A 17,702-nucleotide genomic window follows, 5' to 3' on the forward strand; every position below is an offset into this window, starting at 1 on the left:
AAGTTAGTGATTCAGGAATCACGAGAACGCACATAAATGCATTGAGGAAGGAGTGCACACAAAAAGTGCAAATAAATCGTTCGCTTAACTACTGTCAGTCAGTGCTTTCCGCGAGTTGGCGAGATATTTGCGGACTCCACCAAGTGAGTACGTACATATACTTTCTAATTATACGTACGATCTCATCTTCCATCTACTTTTCTCGTCGGAGAATGCGAGAACGAGAAAGAGAAATAGGTGAAAAGCAGGCGTGTCTGCGAGCGGAATCGTTAGTTCGACTTCTCTGCTGGAGATTCGTGAAAGAACGCGCCATCAGCGGAATAAAAAAACCTAGTCGATTCTACAACGCGGGAAATATGTGGTGGCTTCAATCAAGATCTAGCTCTGATTTTTCCGTAAAATATAACATGAAATGATCGTCAATCGAGTACGGTTTCGCATGTAATACCAAAGGATTATATCGACAGTCCGCAAGGAATGATGCAATATTAATTATTAGTGATTGTGGAGTTTATTTGCAACTGCAAAAATATAATAATGTAGAAACTGCATTATTATAATTAATATAACTATTATAATTAATATAATTGATATATAACAGAGAATTGTTAATTAATTAATCTAAATGACATATAATAATAATTCACTTAAATATCATACATACAGAACGTCCTGAAATTTGTGAACAAGATAACTATAGTAGTAAAGTTTTCGAAAAAGTAAGTAAGTTATTTCTATTTTAAGCAGTAATTTGTAAGATAATAAGAATTTAAATATGACCAATTATAGGCTATGTTTAAACAGTCATTTGTCGTAAGTTGTGTATACATGGTAGAAGTATTAGTTGCGTGCACTTTAGCGTGTTCACTAACATACAAATGATTGTTTAATATATATAGTCTGTAATTGATCACATTTAAACTCTTATATCTCAAATATTGTTTGAAATAAAAATGCACAAATAACTTTTTTTTTTATTTAAAATATAAAGTAAAGAATGATAATATATTAGCTTGATTATCACATGATAATATCCAGCGACCTTACGTTTGTTTATTAGTTTGTATTTTTTTTTTATTATTTTTGAGCCTACAATTGATATTTTATTCTAATTAAGCCGTTCAGAATTTGAATATTTTGTGTCTAACATTGAGAATGACTCAATTGGGGTCGAAACTCTGTGTTTGTAGCTTTATTTTTATTTAATACATATTATTTTATTTTCTTCACATCGTTTTTCTTTTAGCTCGACATAATTTTATATCTATTTTTTTATTTAATTTTTCGAGAATCTCCTAGCAAAAAGTATTTCGATTTACAAATTTCAAAACACTCTGTATGACATGGACAGAACGGTTTTATTAAAGTACCTAAAAATTTAGGAAGCTACAGAGAGAGATCTCTGAAAATATAATTTTATTAAACTATCAAAATTATTAAGTAAAACACTTAAACTGATTGCTAGAATATCAAAATTTTTTGTAGCATTTTTTATCATTTTTCCCACATAATTATTTTGATAAACATCTAACAAAATTATTTTCAAATCTGTATCTACCCAAATTTTTAAATATTTCAACTAATGTATTTCGTATATTAAGAGTCTTTATTCTAGATCGCATATGTGAGAAACACAATCAATGTGTCTCTTAAAAAAGTTCAGTCTTTATAATTCTTAGTTATAGAGAGTCTCAAGAGTTACAATCGATACATCTTAAACAGATGGACTTAAAGCCGTTTGAGATTTCCCTCTTAAGTCCTTTACTTTCTATATAATTTCTATTTACATGACGAATTAAAAAAAGTCAAACGTTTCCTGCCATCGAAACCTCGTCGAGGATAGTATCGGAAAAGCTAGTACATACGCTAGAGAGATGGAGAGCGATGTTTGCAAAAAGGACGATAGATACTACGTGTTGCTAGCTATAGCACAAGCAACTGCATAGAGTGCAATAGCGGTCGAATTGGTACACTGCTAGTGCAACAGTCTCACAGCTTCTCTATGCGCTATGCGATTCATCCGATGCATTTTCCCTCCACGATCTATCAAACTATCTCGTAGCGTCTCGCGCAAATATTCTTTCATGCGAGATTCGTTGCGTTTCTATGCAGTATTCGTGTTATTGTCGAGAAAGTACAAAAGTATATAAAGTTCACTCATTCTCTAGCAATTATACCGTGTTATCGCTTATCAAACAGATTATCAGCTAGATTGCTAATTGGAACATGAAATGGAGAGCGATGGAAAACAGGAAATATTTGAGATTTTAATAACTTACGTATGTATGCAGATAAACCGCGCGATGACGCGAAGAAATTGACAGAAAATATTTAAAACGAATGAGTGGAAATATCGTAAATACGCGATTACAGAGATTTACTTTCTTCCTCACGATAGCGCTACCGTTTAGCGCACGCGATTTGCATGGGGAATAAACGATGCATCTACGCTCCCAAGAATCTCTCGTGAGAAAGGACACGGGGGATCAACGATCGCTTGTAAACATCGAATGGCGAATCGCGGAAATTTTCGCACGACCCTGATATTTTATGACCCGCCGCGCCGCCGTTTTACGCAAAGGTAATGCCATCCATTTGTTTCTCTCCTCTTAGTATATTTTCATTATGCGACCAAGATAACAATTCCATTCAACGCAAACAGTTAAATTATACCATACATGTGGCCCAACAGATCACTCGGTATCTACGGCGATATTTTTCCCGTTTCCTTTTTAAGACCAGTCAGGTGCAATGTATCCACGTCCGCTCGTGCGAAAAATGACATGACATCTCGTAACGAGAAGCCCCGGCGTGTATAAGCACCGGGGATAATTAAGAAATCAACCGATCGTTATCGGGCATGACAACTGATAAATATGCATCGGGGACGCGCGTTATCCGCTCGCTATTGTTCCGAACGAAATGTCGCGAGTTACCTCGGAAATTGCTTAACGCCACAGTCGGCAAGTACCTACAGCGACGAATTTTATTCTGAATGCGCGCTTTCTGGAACTTTGCCTCTCGTTTCAAACCTGTTCCCAAGCATCGTTGTATATGCGGCGTTTATAACGTTACGTGAATTTCGAAAAACACGAGCTGGACGAAACGTGGAAAAAGGGAAACATCGCGGAGACGAAGATGCTCGCGCGTTCTACTCTAGTTAGTCTCATCGTTCCTCGACTGTTTCAGACGATGATTAAATCCCCGTATTTTCGCAGAAATCCCTTTTAATGAGTTTGAAAAATGTATCCATATAAAAATAAATAAATGAAAATAAATGTGGAAGTGGCATACGGCTCGCTATTTTTCAAAGCGTGTACATACAGAGCAGTGATAAAGTTAAAATAATGCGAGTGCTAACGAGCACGATAACAATGAATTACCGCTAGAATTAGCGCCATTAACGTTACGCTCTAATTGTAATGCACAAAGAAACGTATCAGTTTATTGTGTCACAGAATAATACCTTTAAAACAGCGTATAGTAAAAACTGTATTTCTTTTTCATTTATCGGCCGACACAAAGTAGGCTGTCAGCACGACAATAATAATATCACAAAAATTAAACCCAACCTAAATATTAAATATTCCACGTAATTAATGTAATATTATTGTAATTTCAAACATATCTCTCGATCTCCTCAAAATGATAATTTTCTTAAAATAATATCAGACATACATAATTATTTAAAATATATTCTCCTTTAATAAATTAAAGATTTTATTTTTGCAAGACTGATCATTGTAAATGAAAGATTAATTCCGATGAATGTCGAAAGCCGTATTGTATTCATAATCAAATTAGTTGTATCATAATGTCCGACGGCGACAAATATAGGCAGAAGGAGAGATGATAGAAAGGCGAGACCGCAGCAGAGAACCGCGGAACGCAATTCAAACCTAAGCAAAACGATTCGGCTGAGACGACGGACTTTAATCGCGTTTCAAGCGAGAATAAACGAGCTAACCTCGGTGATCTCTCGCGTGCGCCAACCGATGGGGGGCAACACACCGCGGTACGGCACGGTTCAATGACCGTAAATTTTGTTTACGAAAATCCTTTCGTGGTGAGAAGAGGCCTTGAGAGCTGGCGGGCTCGATAAGTGGGCGGCCCGTTCGCTCCTCGGCGAAACGTTAACGCGTGAATCGATATGTTTCCTTGTCAAAAGATCCGCCACCGCTGTGCCGATGGCGAAGATCCGATCGAATTGCGGACACGTTTCGTTTCACATAATCGCGGAATAGCCATAAAAAAGATATATCAACTTTATCTTTGAAATACAATGGAATCTGTACATCACGTAAATATTCAAGCGCATATTCAGTGCTTTTAATCCGAGAGTCACCTGATTTTTTTTTATTTATTCTTTTTTTTTTATGAACGAGTCACCTGAGGTATTTTTACATACGAATTAAAATCATTGTTATTATTAACAATATATTGATTATTGTTTTCTGATTTATTAATATTTGAGAACATTATGGATATGAATTTAATCATAATTTTCCGAAAAAAAAATAAATAAAAATCAAACATATATTAAAAATAAAAACTTTGATTTTCATATAACGCTTTTTTATTGGGTTTTTGATGAATTGCATATTTAAAAGTTTGTAAAAAATAGTTATTAAAAAAAAAAAAGAAAATATGTTCAGTTAAATAATATCCATACAAAACAATGTTTTAGAACAATTGACATTTTTCGCCATTGAGTTAAAAAAACATCACAGATGATCATTCTTGGGTTAAAGAAATCGTCAATAGCAATGAAAATAGAGAGATATATATCTATATGAGCGATAAATCAAAGAATTGTTTATTTTAACGTGATATCAATCTAATTTTGACGAAATAGTATGTAGCGTGTCTCAAATAATACTTGCCCGAATGGGTACTTAAAGGAGGTGCTGAATTATTACAATCACGTTTTCTCGACGTGTTCCCAGAAATGAAAGAGATTGATAAGGTGCATGAGATCGTTATCCAAGATGGCGCGAAATTTATATTGAAAGCAAGCGAAAGCGAAAGATACCTGGGGCGTTTTAATTAGAACGCGATGCAGCACGTTCGTATTTCCATACGAATATGGTAATATAGATATTACAGTTGATAACTTCATCTCTCGACGTTACTGGACTTTTACTTCGTACTTCCATATTCATTCCTTTCAATGTAACCATAGAAGTACACGAATAGATAAACCGTGAAGGTTTCTAATGCGTAAGCTATTCTCTGTAATATTACATGAGAGAGAGAGAGAAAGAGAGAGAGAGAGAGAGAGAGAGAGAGAATTTTTCGCTTGATAATAATACGCAAATAAGAAAAATGTTTTATTTCCAAGGATAATGTTTCACTCTTGATAAAAAAATGTATCACAAGTAAATCTTACATGGTATTGTTATATATAATATATTATATTATATTAATGTATCAGACGAAACTGTGGAATGTAAAATTTGATAATACAATTAGTTCTCTCATAAATAAATCACAAATTTTGTATCGCGTGCAATGATACTTAATTCCACTTTCGAATTTAGTGCATTAATTCGTTTGCATCAACAAGTGGAATAAACGATATATACGTAATAATATTGCAGAATAATCTACAAACATTACGGCCAAAATTACGCGGCAAAAATTTTTCGTAAAATATAGAATATTATAATAAAATTATAATAAAATTCTAAATTTAACGAATTAAGGACGAATTAAGGAAGGATATTTTTATCTAAATAATTTATAATATAAAAATTACACGCAAAATATGGTACAGGATTTATACACTTAGAACGCGTTCATAGTTGGCGATCATTAATCATATAAAAAAAAGCTCAGATGAAGATATTGCAACAGTTTAATTACAAAATCTAAACCTAGTCTGTTGTTGTGTGAGATACAAAATTAACTAAAGTTATAAAAATAGTATAGCACTTTCATCGTGCATCTTATTAAAATTAGTTGCACATGTGTAAGCGTTGCAGATCTTTAATTCCGACAAGCACGACACAGACTTTACAGAACTTTCTATTTGCCTTCTTAGCCGAGAGCTAATAACCAAGGCATTCACGCACGTCGATCGAGATGACGTCCGTTATCGGTTATCGGCCGTTATGTATGCTGGCGAATGTACCGATATCGATTGCACTTTTCGAATCGCGCGGAACGCGGCGATTATTCAATCTCTCGAGTGACACACGCCGTTGCACGAGCAGCGCCTCGCTGTCTGCGATGCTTACACCGGAGGTCTCCCCGCCACGGTGCTAACCCCAGCGACTCTCAACGCCGAGATTCTCAGAATGCAACCTCGCAACGCGCATAGAAATCTGGCCGCTTAGCAACAACGAAAATGCTTGCATCGCGAACGAACGAATGAACGAACGAGCGAACGCCGATCACCAACCACACGATAGATGCACCAGTGAATGACCGACCGGTTGAGCAATACTGGACAATCGATCCTTTTGCAAAACCAAGCTGAATCAGTCATTAGTCATTCGTTGTAGAAGTGAAATATTACAAGTGGTTTTTTTTATGAAAGTATCTCGTTAATATATAATTCTCATATTAATGTACAGATGAATTTTTGTAACCATTTTTTAAATTGTTTTAAAAAAATTTTCTCATATTCTAAAACTTTTTTTTTTTTTTTTTTTTTTTTAGAAATTACATACAATATTAAACACAGCTGTGTGTGTGTGTGATGTGTTTTATTTCCGTACATAAATCTATCCACTTTTTAAGAAGCTTTCTTATATTTTAAAACTTGTTTTTCAAACAATTCATTTTCAAACAAATTTCAATAATTTTTTCAAACAATATATTCGGTAATATTAAAACAACTAATATATTTTATTGCCATTTTATTCTAGATATAAAAACATAACCAGAAAAATCCGTCTTTTTATAAAATAAAATGCTTTTTAAAAAAAGTGATTCAATAATCGTCAATCATTTTACTCTGAAATGAATTTTACGTAAAAACTTTGCTGTTAGAAGACAGTAATGAGGAAAAAGTTAAAAGTGATAGAATCGTCAGTGAACGGTCAATATAAATGATCATTCTGATTTATGATTGCAACTGCGATCTCCTCTTATTAAAAAATAGACACTCTAAACTTTTTATTAGAAACTTAATGTTCTTTCTATCTTCCTGACCTTCCTGTATTAAAAGCACAGTCTTAAAATAAAAGAGCTATTGTATATGCAGTGTAGGTATATACGTATTGCATTTATAACGGCTTGTACTTGTATAAGCTATTAAATATGTCGATCTGTGTGAACTTCCATATTTTATTTATCCAAAAGTGACGCGATAAATATTATCCTACATGTTTAACATGTTTTTTATTACGGTGTCGACTGGTTTTTTATCATTTTATTGAATCATTAATTATCTCAATTATCTCTCTCTTTCCCTTTTCTGATTAAATTTAATTAATTATAAATTTATCTCATCAACGGTTATCTTCGTCACATATTTTTTAAATACTCATATATATATATATATATACATACTCTGTAAAACTTTTAGAGTGAATTGTCACTCTGACGAGTGAAATCTCACTCTTAAGGACTGAAAATTGAGCTCTTTTTCAAGACTTTAGAGATTACACTTCACAGAATTTAGAAAGTATGTATACTTTTATGACAACTTTTTAATAAAGATTATGAAAGAACTAAGAAAATTACTATAAAAAAAGTTATGACACACACTCGCGCGAAAGATTGAGGTGAATCATTATCTCGCTTCTCGCCAGTGTGATATGAATTGGTTAACGCGATAATGAACTTTAGCTAAGTTGTCCCGCGAACGAGTATTAACCCTCGACTGAAGCACTGCAATCCGCGTTACATAACCGAAGTTATCGGGTACCCGAGGGAGTCGAGAGGATATATTTCCATCACGTTGAAGGCCGACGAAGTGTTTTCCCGAAATAATATCTTATAATCCTCAAAGCGCGTGACTTGCACGAGTAATTTTCACGCCTAGATAAAATTAAATTCCAAATAACATTTTTAATTTTCTTCAATAGCTCATTAATACTGCTTTCTCTTTCACCTTTTAACGTGATGTAACAGAAAATTGAATCCACAGTACAATTCTATTTGCACGAAAAGGCCTAGAATTGAATCCCTTTTGTTGATTTTACGACTCTCGCGTGTCGTCGCGTAACACAGTTGCAGACCGGGGTGGTAGGTTTACCGGCGCGATGTAACGGCAATCAGTGCTTATCGCAGTAACGAGATTACTGAAACAGGTATATTTCCTGTGGAGAAGTTTGAATTATTTAGTATATCGACGAAGTGGCGTGAGACGTGTCATTTTGTATGAGAACCATAATTTCTACCGCGATAAGTAATCGCCGTATCTCCGGTACAAAGAAAGCAGTTTGGAAATAAACAAAAACAGTACTGCGAAAAGAATGATTTTGCTAAAAAAATCTAAAAATTTAGCAACACACAAAAATATTTAAAACGACAACAGTTACGAGCAAAGTTATAAAGATGTAAAAATGCTTAAAGCTGTATATTTTCTCATAGATACAATATGATTAATGTTTCAACTTCTTTTTCAAAATCCATATAGAATCTAAATCATATACAGGATAATTTAATGATGCAATTGCCTAAAAATTTAGCCAGATACGATCTGAAAATAATTTTGTCAGACTATCAAAATTTTTAGGTAGGACACTCAAACTGATTGCCAGAACGTCAAAAAATGTTTAAGACAAATTGAGTGTCCTAAATTGAGTATCTTAAAAATTTTGAACAAAATTATTTCTCTTGGTCTATGTCTAGAAATATTCTCAGTCAGTTCGATTAATTCTTAATTTATCTACTAGACTTTATATGTTCCTTTTCTCTCCCCTCTTTTTCTTTCGCTCAAATAGATCTAATTTAAAATAACTAACTTGATGTTGACTGAAATCGAGCACAAGTTTCATATTAAATAAAAGAACTTCGAAGCATGAACGGCAAACGTTTAGTGCTAAATGTACAGCGAGAATACCGGTCCGTACATTTTTCCTTCTTCTCCGCTAGCCGAGAGATCGGGGCCCCCATACAATCGGCGTTTTTACGAGCGAAGCGATCCACAATGCAACCGGTTGTTGCGACGATAAAACGCAGTCGAACGACGGGATCGCAACATTTTACTGCCGCCGACGGCAGCCCAATTACGATCAATTTAACTGCGCGGAGAGTTTCTTTCTGGCTGATCTACGCCGCGCGCGTAAGCTAACTCACGATACTTTAAAAACGTCGATGAAACGGATCAGTAAAGCTGATCAATTCACTTTGCTCGAGTACCGGATCTCGTCGAATATCGAATAACAAGAGAATTTCCATTTTCGAATTTAATAGTGCACGTGCATGCCAACCGGAAAAGCTATTATCAGGCTCATTTAAACTAGCTCCGCAAGTTAAATCCATTAATTTCGCGTATAATAAATAAATTACGGGCAATAAGAATTAAGGAGAATAAGATAAAATTATCGTACACTGAGAAATGTATAAAATATTTCTCTCAGTATATCCCATTGCAAAGACTCGTTAACGAATAAATAATCGAAAGCAGAGCTTCTTTATGCAATACTATGCTACAAAGTTGCTGTCTAACCTACGAGCGAGCCTTGAAACGTCAAATCGCGTGTTTGCGAGTACACGACGGCGAGCTCGCAATTTCGAGTCGTTTAGATTTCCAGAAGTATCGCAATTCCGCCAACCATCGGTCGACGTTACCGCCTTTTTTATCGCGTTTCATAGAATAGGCTTTTGTGAACATGATCGGTCGTTTATCTCGCTCGTGAGGTAGGGTAAGATTTTTGTCTAAAGACTAAATGCAAAACGCGATTAAATGTTTTGCCTCCCGAATGGATTGCGAATGTGATTATACTGAGAAAAAGGAAAAGAAAAATGTCTAGTTAAAAAGGGATAAACCAAAAATTCTGATTATATCAATCTGGTTCACTCAACTAGAATTCTAGTAGACTTAGAAAATTTTGATTCGTCCGTTTTCAAACAGAATTCTAATTAATCCAACTAAACATTTTTCTCAGTGTAACATAAATTTAAATATTATGTTAGCAAATTATTATGATAGATTATTTGATTAAAATCTACATGAAAAAAACGATTCTGTAGAAGTATCTAATAGAATTTTAGTAATCAGAAAATTTTGTGAGTAAATCTACTAAAATTCTAGTTGACCTATTCTAGTTGATGAGTAAATCTACTAAAATTCGGATTGATATAATCAGAATCTTCTGGATTTGTCCATTTTCAACCAAACATTTTCCTCAGCATTGTTTTAAAATGACGATATATTGAGTACAGGAGTAGTGGCGACTTAAATTAGATTAAACTTGACGCTAATTAACAGTGTACTTCTGGTAGCTGGTAGACCACCATAAACTATGAAAAATTAAAATATAGATAGACGAATAGATAAGCAAAATAACTGACAAGTAAACATATCTCACGGAACATATCTCTCACATTTTGTCGTTCGATGAAACTTCTTTAAACTACGCCGTGGAAACATTGACTAAAGATTCACTTTTCTCTCACTTTGCAGTGATGGCAATTAATACAGAGACGACAGCTGGAAAGCAGCTTCTGGCGAATTCGCAAGGATCACAATGCGACTTAGGCTCGTGCACCAGCTCGCGCGTGCTCTCTTTCTCTTTGCACCCCGAATTAACGTGCACTCTTTTCCCTCGCGCTCGATCGCGTCATTCGAGACGGCGCGCGTTCGCCGTCACGCGGAACGTGCCGAAGAGACGCGCCAACGAAACGGTTCGGAACTGGTTCAACGAAGTCGGCCGTTCCCGGCGGTGCGCGCGCGACGAACAATATGAACTTCTGAAGAGGGGTAGGACGAACGAGCGGGGGAGGAAGAGGAGGTGGCAGAGGCAGAAGAGCAGGAGGAGGAGAGGAGGGAAAGAGAGACGACGGCGGAGAGGCAGAATCGCGCGGAGCACGTGAAAGGTGATTTAAAGGGAAAAAGGAGGAGGTGACTGATGGAAAAGAAACGTGCGGAGAGAACGGAGGAAGAGAGAGGGAGGGAGAGAGGGAGGGAGAGAGAGGGAGGAGGAATACAGATGGAGGGGAGGAAGGAGCATGGCGAACTGGTCGCAGCCTCCGCTCGTCAGCTGGAAGCTCAGCTGCAACCGGGCGCGGTGACCTCGACGTTGGCGTTGCAACGCGCGGTGGTGGTACTTTGCGGAAAAGTCGAGTTGATTTGACGATGCGAACGATAACGGTGCCGTGACAACGTTGTCCTCGTTGCCCTTTCGCTGCGAATCCCTACGCCCTCCAGGAAGCTCTCACCTCTCACGAGGAAGGAGTTCGCGCTTTCCAATCAGATGCGATAACATGTTTAGATTATACTGCAATGTATATTGCGTAAAATCTGAAAGATAATCTCCACGTAAATTCGTATTACGTCACGAATTATGAAAGGGTTTTTTATGAAACAACAACAGTAAATATAACATCGTAAACAACAAAAACTCTCATCATTTAGATTAATTATTTTCCAAAACTCGCAAAATGAGTATTCAATATATTTTTGTAATACTGGACGGGAAGATGGAAAAATTTAGCTAAGTATAGACCTAAAAATAATTTTGTTGAATTATAATAATTACATAAACATTAATTATCAAGCATGATAAGCAACGCTGCAAAATGTTATATCATATCCTAACAATCAGCTTGAGCATCCTATATAATTATTTAATTAATGATCCAACGAAATTATTTTCTGATCTGTATCTAGCTAATGAAGGCTTCAGGAAAATCGTCTTCATGATATTTTTATATTATATCCATATCATAAATTAGAATTCTATTGTCTAGTGGAGTTATTAAAATTCTATTATCTGATACGCCTGAAGTTGAATAAAGAACGCAAGAATAAAGAATACTTTATGATACGACTGTTTCTATCATGCTTAGCTCGCGCGAAATAATTTGAATGGTTTATGCAATAATAACGCGGAATGCCCCGCATAATTAAATCTTATAATAAGGATTCAGAATTAAATTCGCGCAATGTATACGGCGTCGTTCTCGACAATGCCTCTCAAGAGTAGCATAAAGACGAGCCACTTCAGAATGAACGACATTACACGAGATTACTTTGGTCGTCGGCGAATTATTTTCTCTTATTCTCAAGCGAGAAATTCATAATGAGATTTCATGATTAGAGCGTGCGATCCGTGCTAGACAAGTAGCGAGCGATGAATATGTTTTTTTTATATTATCACGTCAACACGATTATTCTAGTTCTTCGCGATTAAATCTTGCCTCTGTTCTGATGGTCAAAATTATGCGAATGATGAATGAGTCTCTCACCTGTGCAATTATGCGCACCGTGTAATACCGATTCATGTAGTTTAAGCACGCTACTTGATGAAGTACCTTTTCGTCGTAACACTGCAAGTAATTTGATCCTCAAAATGCAATAAACGTGTATCTCTACATTTTCGATAACTATTTTACAAGACCGAACTTTTAATAATTTAACTCGATTATGTTAACATTTCATATATGGAGGATACAATAATAAGTTAACTTGAATACGTTATAATATTTCATAATCATGTTATATATACATGGAAAGAACGATTTTGTTCAAATATTCAAAAATTCAGATGAATACAGATCTGAAAATAATTTTATTAGGCCATTAAAATAATGATGTGAGAAACTCAAGCATAATGAAAAATGCTATAAAAAGTTTTAGCAATCAATTCGAGTATCCTACTTATTTTTATAGATCCAAAATTATTTTTAGATCTGTATCCAGCTAAATTTTTAGACTTTAGCAAAACCTATACCGTATAGAGGTGATTTATAATCACCTCTAGAGGTGATTTATTTATCACGTATCGATTGCTAAAAATAGATACAAATTTTCCCGCGATTGTCCATTTTGAAAGATATCAATCCGGTAGTACTGACGTCGATGGTAGACGCATCGTCGAGGTCAACACTGGGAATCAACGTTCTGCGAGAATCTCGCGAGGTGAAATCGTCGATGCACAAAGTGTCACGTACCCATATAAGAGGGAGAAGTGAGTTATTTCTGTATGCTCTTGATATTATAAACACAAAGGATAGACGATCGAGATGATAAATCTGACAAAGAAAGTCCGAAAGTGAAATTCAAAAAATTTTGAACTTTGCGTAAGTTTAAAGCAGACGGATCTAATCGCGAAACAAATTTTTGAACTACTATAATTTGGTTTTAGAGGTGCAATACTTTCTTGAATAAAATTAATTTTTACACACAAAAAATCTCAGTTTGTTATTAAGAAAAGTGATTATTTAATTTATCTTTTTTTTTTTAAGACTCAATTATCTTTAACAAAGAATATTTTTTTCTTGATAATATTTTAAAATATATTTATTACAAAAAAATTATTAATATATATTCAAAACAAGAATTTATTCTCTTTTAAAGGATAATATAAAATTGAAGGAGCGACACTTTATATAATATATAAGCAAATTAAATTTAAAGATTCTCATGGCACGATAATTACACTGGCAATTACAATAAAATTAAAATTACAAGTATTCATAATGATAATAATCATCCTAGAGAATAATTCTAATCGTCACAGAATTTGGAAGTATTTCACAGTATTTTGGAATAAATGCTCATTTTCATCAATATACAAAAAGAATTTTTCTGAAATATCTAAAAATTTATATATAGATCTGAAAATAATTTTGTTGCACCACCAAAGTAATTATGTAAAATACTCAAGATAGTTGCTAAAATGTAAAAATTATTTGCAATATTGTTCATTATGCTTGAGTGTTCTACAAATAATATGATGATCCAACAAAATTTAGATCTGAATCCAGCTAAATTTTTAGACACCTCAGCAAAATCATATTTTCCGTGTAGATTAACTTTAATCTCGATTCAACCTATTCTTCGTCTTTTCTTAATTCTTAAAATCAGAAAAAATTAACGAATCATCAAAATAATTATACATTTATTCAAAATAACTGTTAGAATACCAATTTTTTTTGCAATATTGTTTGTTATGCGTTCTACACAATTCTATTGATGGTTCAACAAAATTATTTTCAGATTTGTATCCAGCTAAATTTTTAGATACCTCAGCAAAATCATACTTTCCGTGCAGATTAACTTTAATTTTTATATAGGTTCAACCTATTTTTCGTCTTTTCCTAATTTTCAAAACTAGAAAAAATTATCAAAATAATTATATAGAATTCAAAATAACTGTTAAAATACCAATTTCTTTTGCAATATTGTTCATTATTCGTTCTACATAATTCTGTTGATGGTCCAACAAAATTATTTTCAAATTTTTATCCAGATAAATTTTTAGATACCTCAGCAAAATCATACTTTCCGTGCAGATTAACTTTAATCTCGGTTGAACTTATTCTTCATCTTTTCCTAATTTTTAGGAAACCAGAAAGGATGAAGAGTAATAAGTTGAAGTGAGATTAAAGTTAATCTACATTGGTGGAAACGGGCATTAATCACCGAGAAAACGGTCGCGAGCGAAGATTCTGGGTGATGGAATTGAGAACAAAGGAACGATGAAGTTTTTCACGAATAATCAAAAATGATCCGACGCTTTGCGTGAAAGCGTTATTCAGACAACTATTATACACTTCAAATGTGAGAACGGACAACTGTTGTCACACAAACCCGACATTAAATCGACGCAATTCGATTCATTACAGGATGCCGAGAGAGCGTTCGATTCCGCCGACCTCGGTTAGCGCTAACCCTAGTTTAAACCGAACCCTCTTCCCCTCTCCGATTCTGTCGTACCTTCGGATACGAGCGGGGGTCGCGTTGATGCGTCCGCCGTTGATCAACGGCTCTAAATCAGTAAATTGTAATTTTCCTCTATCACGCGTAAATTACATGCGGGCCACGTAATCGGCGAACAACGAATCCCAGATGAATTAGCGTTTCTAGCGATCTACCGCGGCCTGTCAACGTCAACGACGATCACGTTCGCGAAATCGAGCTACGGTAGCAGCGAACCGATCGGTCGGTCGGTCGGTCGGTCGGTGCATCAGCTGAGAGCCCAGCTGAACCCAGAGAGAGCGACCGCTGTAATAACCTCAAGCTGTCTCCCTCTTTCTCACACTTACAGCACGCACACACTCACACGTTACACGTACGCGCGTTCGTGTAAACGAGTGTACAGTCACGGGAGGGAATTTCGTAAAAAGCGCCGTCGACAGGATTAGACACCGTACCTGGTCTGTCCTGAACAACGTCCCGATGGCTCGGCGATGATTGTCCGTGTAGGCCTCGCCGGTGGTTTCCGCGAAACTTTTCGAAAGCCCACTCTCACAATGGAATCTTCCAGTAGACTGGCCGAGCCGGCGGCGGCGAGCGGAGCGGAGCCGTTCTCCCTTGCGTGCGCACCCACCGTGCGCGGCGGCCGTTCGGCTTTTTCGACGGGGGAAAAAAAGACGCGATTTCGTAACGAGTATCACCGGTGACACTGACAGAACGCGTCCCGCGTAACCGGCACGAGCACGCTGCGCGTCACCGGCACCGGCACGTATACTCGCAGTACGAAAAACGCGAACCACGGTACGTGACGCGCGCGCGAACACCGCTGATGACAGCTCGAGCTCGGCGAGCTGTCACTCCGCGGCCACGGTGAGTCGTGAGTCGTGAGTCCAACCCCGTTAGCTTCGTGTCGCTGCTGCCATCTACCGTCGTCAGACGGAAGCTCGAGACGACCCAAGGGCCGTCGCTTTCGAAATCGCCATTTGCGTCAATTGTCCTCTACCTTTATAGAAATTTAATATTAGTACCGGTCGATTAATCATTTATTTTCAGTATTAAAACTAATTGTTAATAATACTTTTAATACTCGAAATAAGCAATTAATTGGCTAGTATTACCGTCTTATACAAGAAGCAGCTTTACTATTTGAGATTCTTTAATATCTTATGACAATTGCAAAGCTGATTTTTCTAGTAGCCAAGATATCGAAAATTTAAAACTGGCGAAAAATGTGAAAAAGATTTTTTTAATGCTGGATCAATGATATATTATATTTGATAGTATTATCTTGATTTAAAAGAATTTTATGTCTTAGAAGATTTTTAAGAATTTCTTAAATTTTAAATTTATGAAGATTTCTAAAAAATAATTCTTAAACGAATTTCTTTCTTCTTCGAATTTAGGAATTGTTTTCAGAACTGATAAAAATCTTTTAAAATATTTAGAATTCCCATATATTATATAAAAAGACACATAATAAGGTATATAAAATTTTTTCAGATTTCTGTAACTTTTTAGGAAATTTCTCAAATTTTTTAATACAAATTGAAATATTTTAAAAAATGCTAAAAAAGGTCTATAATTAATCTTTTCTAGAAGAATAGACTTTCCCAGCATTTCCTAAAAAATATTTCAATTAAAAAATTTAACAAATTTTCTAAAAAAATATATAATAAAATTCTGAAAACAAATTTTAAATAATTTCAAAAAAATCTGAAATTTATATAAGACTTACTTTAAAAAATTATATGAAAAATTCTCAGAAAAATTGTTACTAGTTTAAAAAACATGATTGTTATATGTATACGAAAAATAGTTTATACAATATGCGCTGAGGAATGTAATTTTCTATTTGAGCGCGTAGATAATTACGAGGACTTGAATTTTTGGCCGTGTTCTAAAATTCATTGCCAGTATTGAAAATCTATATATCTATACACATAAAATAATAAATTTTCAGTGCTGGCAGTGAATTTTGGAACACAGCTTTCCGACACTGCTACGCTAAGTGAGAAATATGCACTTCGAGCTGCGCAAAAGAACGTAAGAATCATAATCGAGTGCCTTTGGCATAGGAATTTGTACTCACCGAAGTTATTCCCGCCTTTATATTTTAGACTCGTTGCAGCATCCGATGATCCCGATCGACGAAACGACGTCAATCACGAAGATCCGCGATAACCGATATGTTCCGGCGATAGCCCGTTGTTTTCATTGGTACTTCTGAGAACAATGTGCCCCTCCGTACATTTCCAACGGACAAAATTCACGATTAATTACGGAGCGATCGCGCTCCGTGTAACTCCGAACCGACGCGCCGCGAAAACTGTCATGGCGGCCGATTGAGCGCGCAAAGCCAGTATTTGAATATCGAGACGGTTTGAAATAAAAAACGATTAGAATTTGACTTTCTATGTGAATTTTAGTAACATATAATAATTTCAAATCGTCTCGACGACGTTCATTTCTTTTTCTTTACTTAAAATGAGACATTGAAATAATAAGAATTGTATAAATTGTTTCTCAATTTTCAAAAAGGTTTCAAAATTAAATTTTTACATATAATTAGCTCTACATTACTTGATCACATGGTATTTTTTAAGTAATATACTTACGTGAGTTATTTCTGATACCCCAAAATTATATAGTATTGGCCAAATAATCATTATTTAAAGTTTTAGCTCAAAATTTTATGGCATTTGCTGTAAGTTATCATTTCTTTAATTAAAGAATCCTTTAATGTCAGTAATCAATAGGTAACAATACAGATAAAAGAATTTAAGATAAATGGAATAAATAGATACTTAATATTTTGACCATAGCTATATTTTAATTTTTATTGTTCTCTTTAATGATTTAATAAAAATTGATAATTGAAATTAAT

General features: G+C 35.1%; 1 protein-coding gene across 6 annotated transcripts in view; it reads right to left on the reverse strand.

The window, feature by feature from the left end:
- Sesn (Sestrin) overlaps positions 1-17,168 on the reverse strand; it is a 211,291-nt gene extending 194,123 nt beyond the window's left edge. Inside the window, exons 1-2 of one of the 6 annotated variants that reach the window (XM_011063585.2) lie at positions 16,908-17,164; positions 15,277-15,821 (exon numbers count right to left, since the gene is read on the reverse strand). The gene's annotated coding sequence lies outside the window, so the exon portion shown is untranslated. The other 5 variants (XM_087413540.1, XM_011063587.2, XM_011063586.2 and 2 more) reach the window with 5 other exon arrangements.
- Between the last annotated feature and the right edge of the window lie 534 nt (positions 17,169-17,702).

This window comes from Acromyrmex echinatior, chromosome 14 (assembly GCF_024713525.1).
Source record: "Acromyrmex echinatior isolate Ae372 chromosome 14, ASM2471352v2, whole genome shotgun sequence".
In the NCBI taxonomy this organism is placed as follows: Eukaryota; Metazoa; Arthropoda; class Insecta; order Hymenoptera; family Formicidae; genus Acromyrmex; species Acromyrmex echinatior.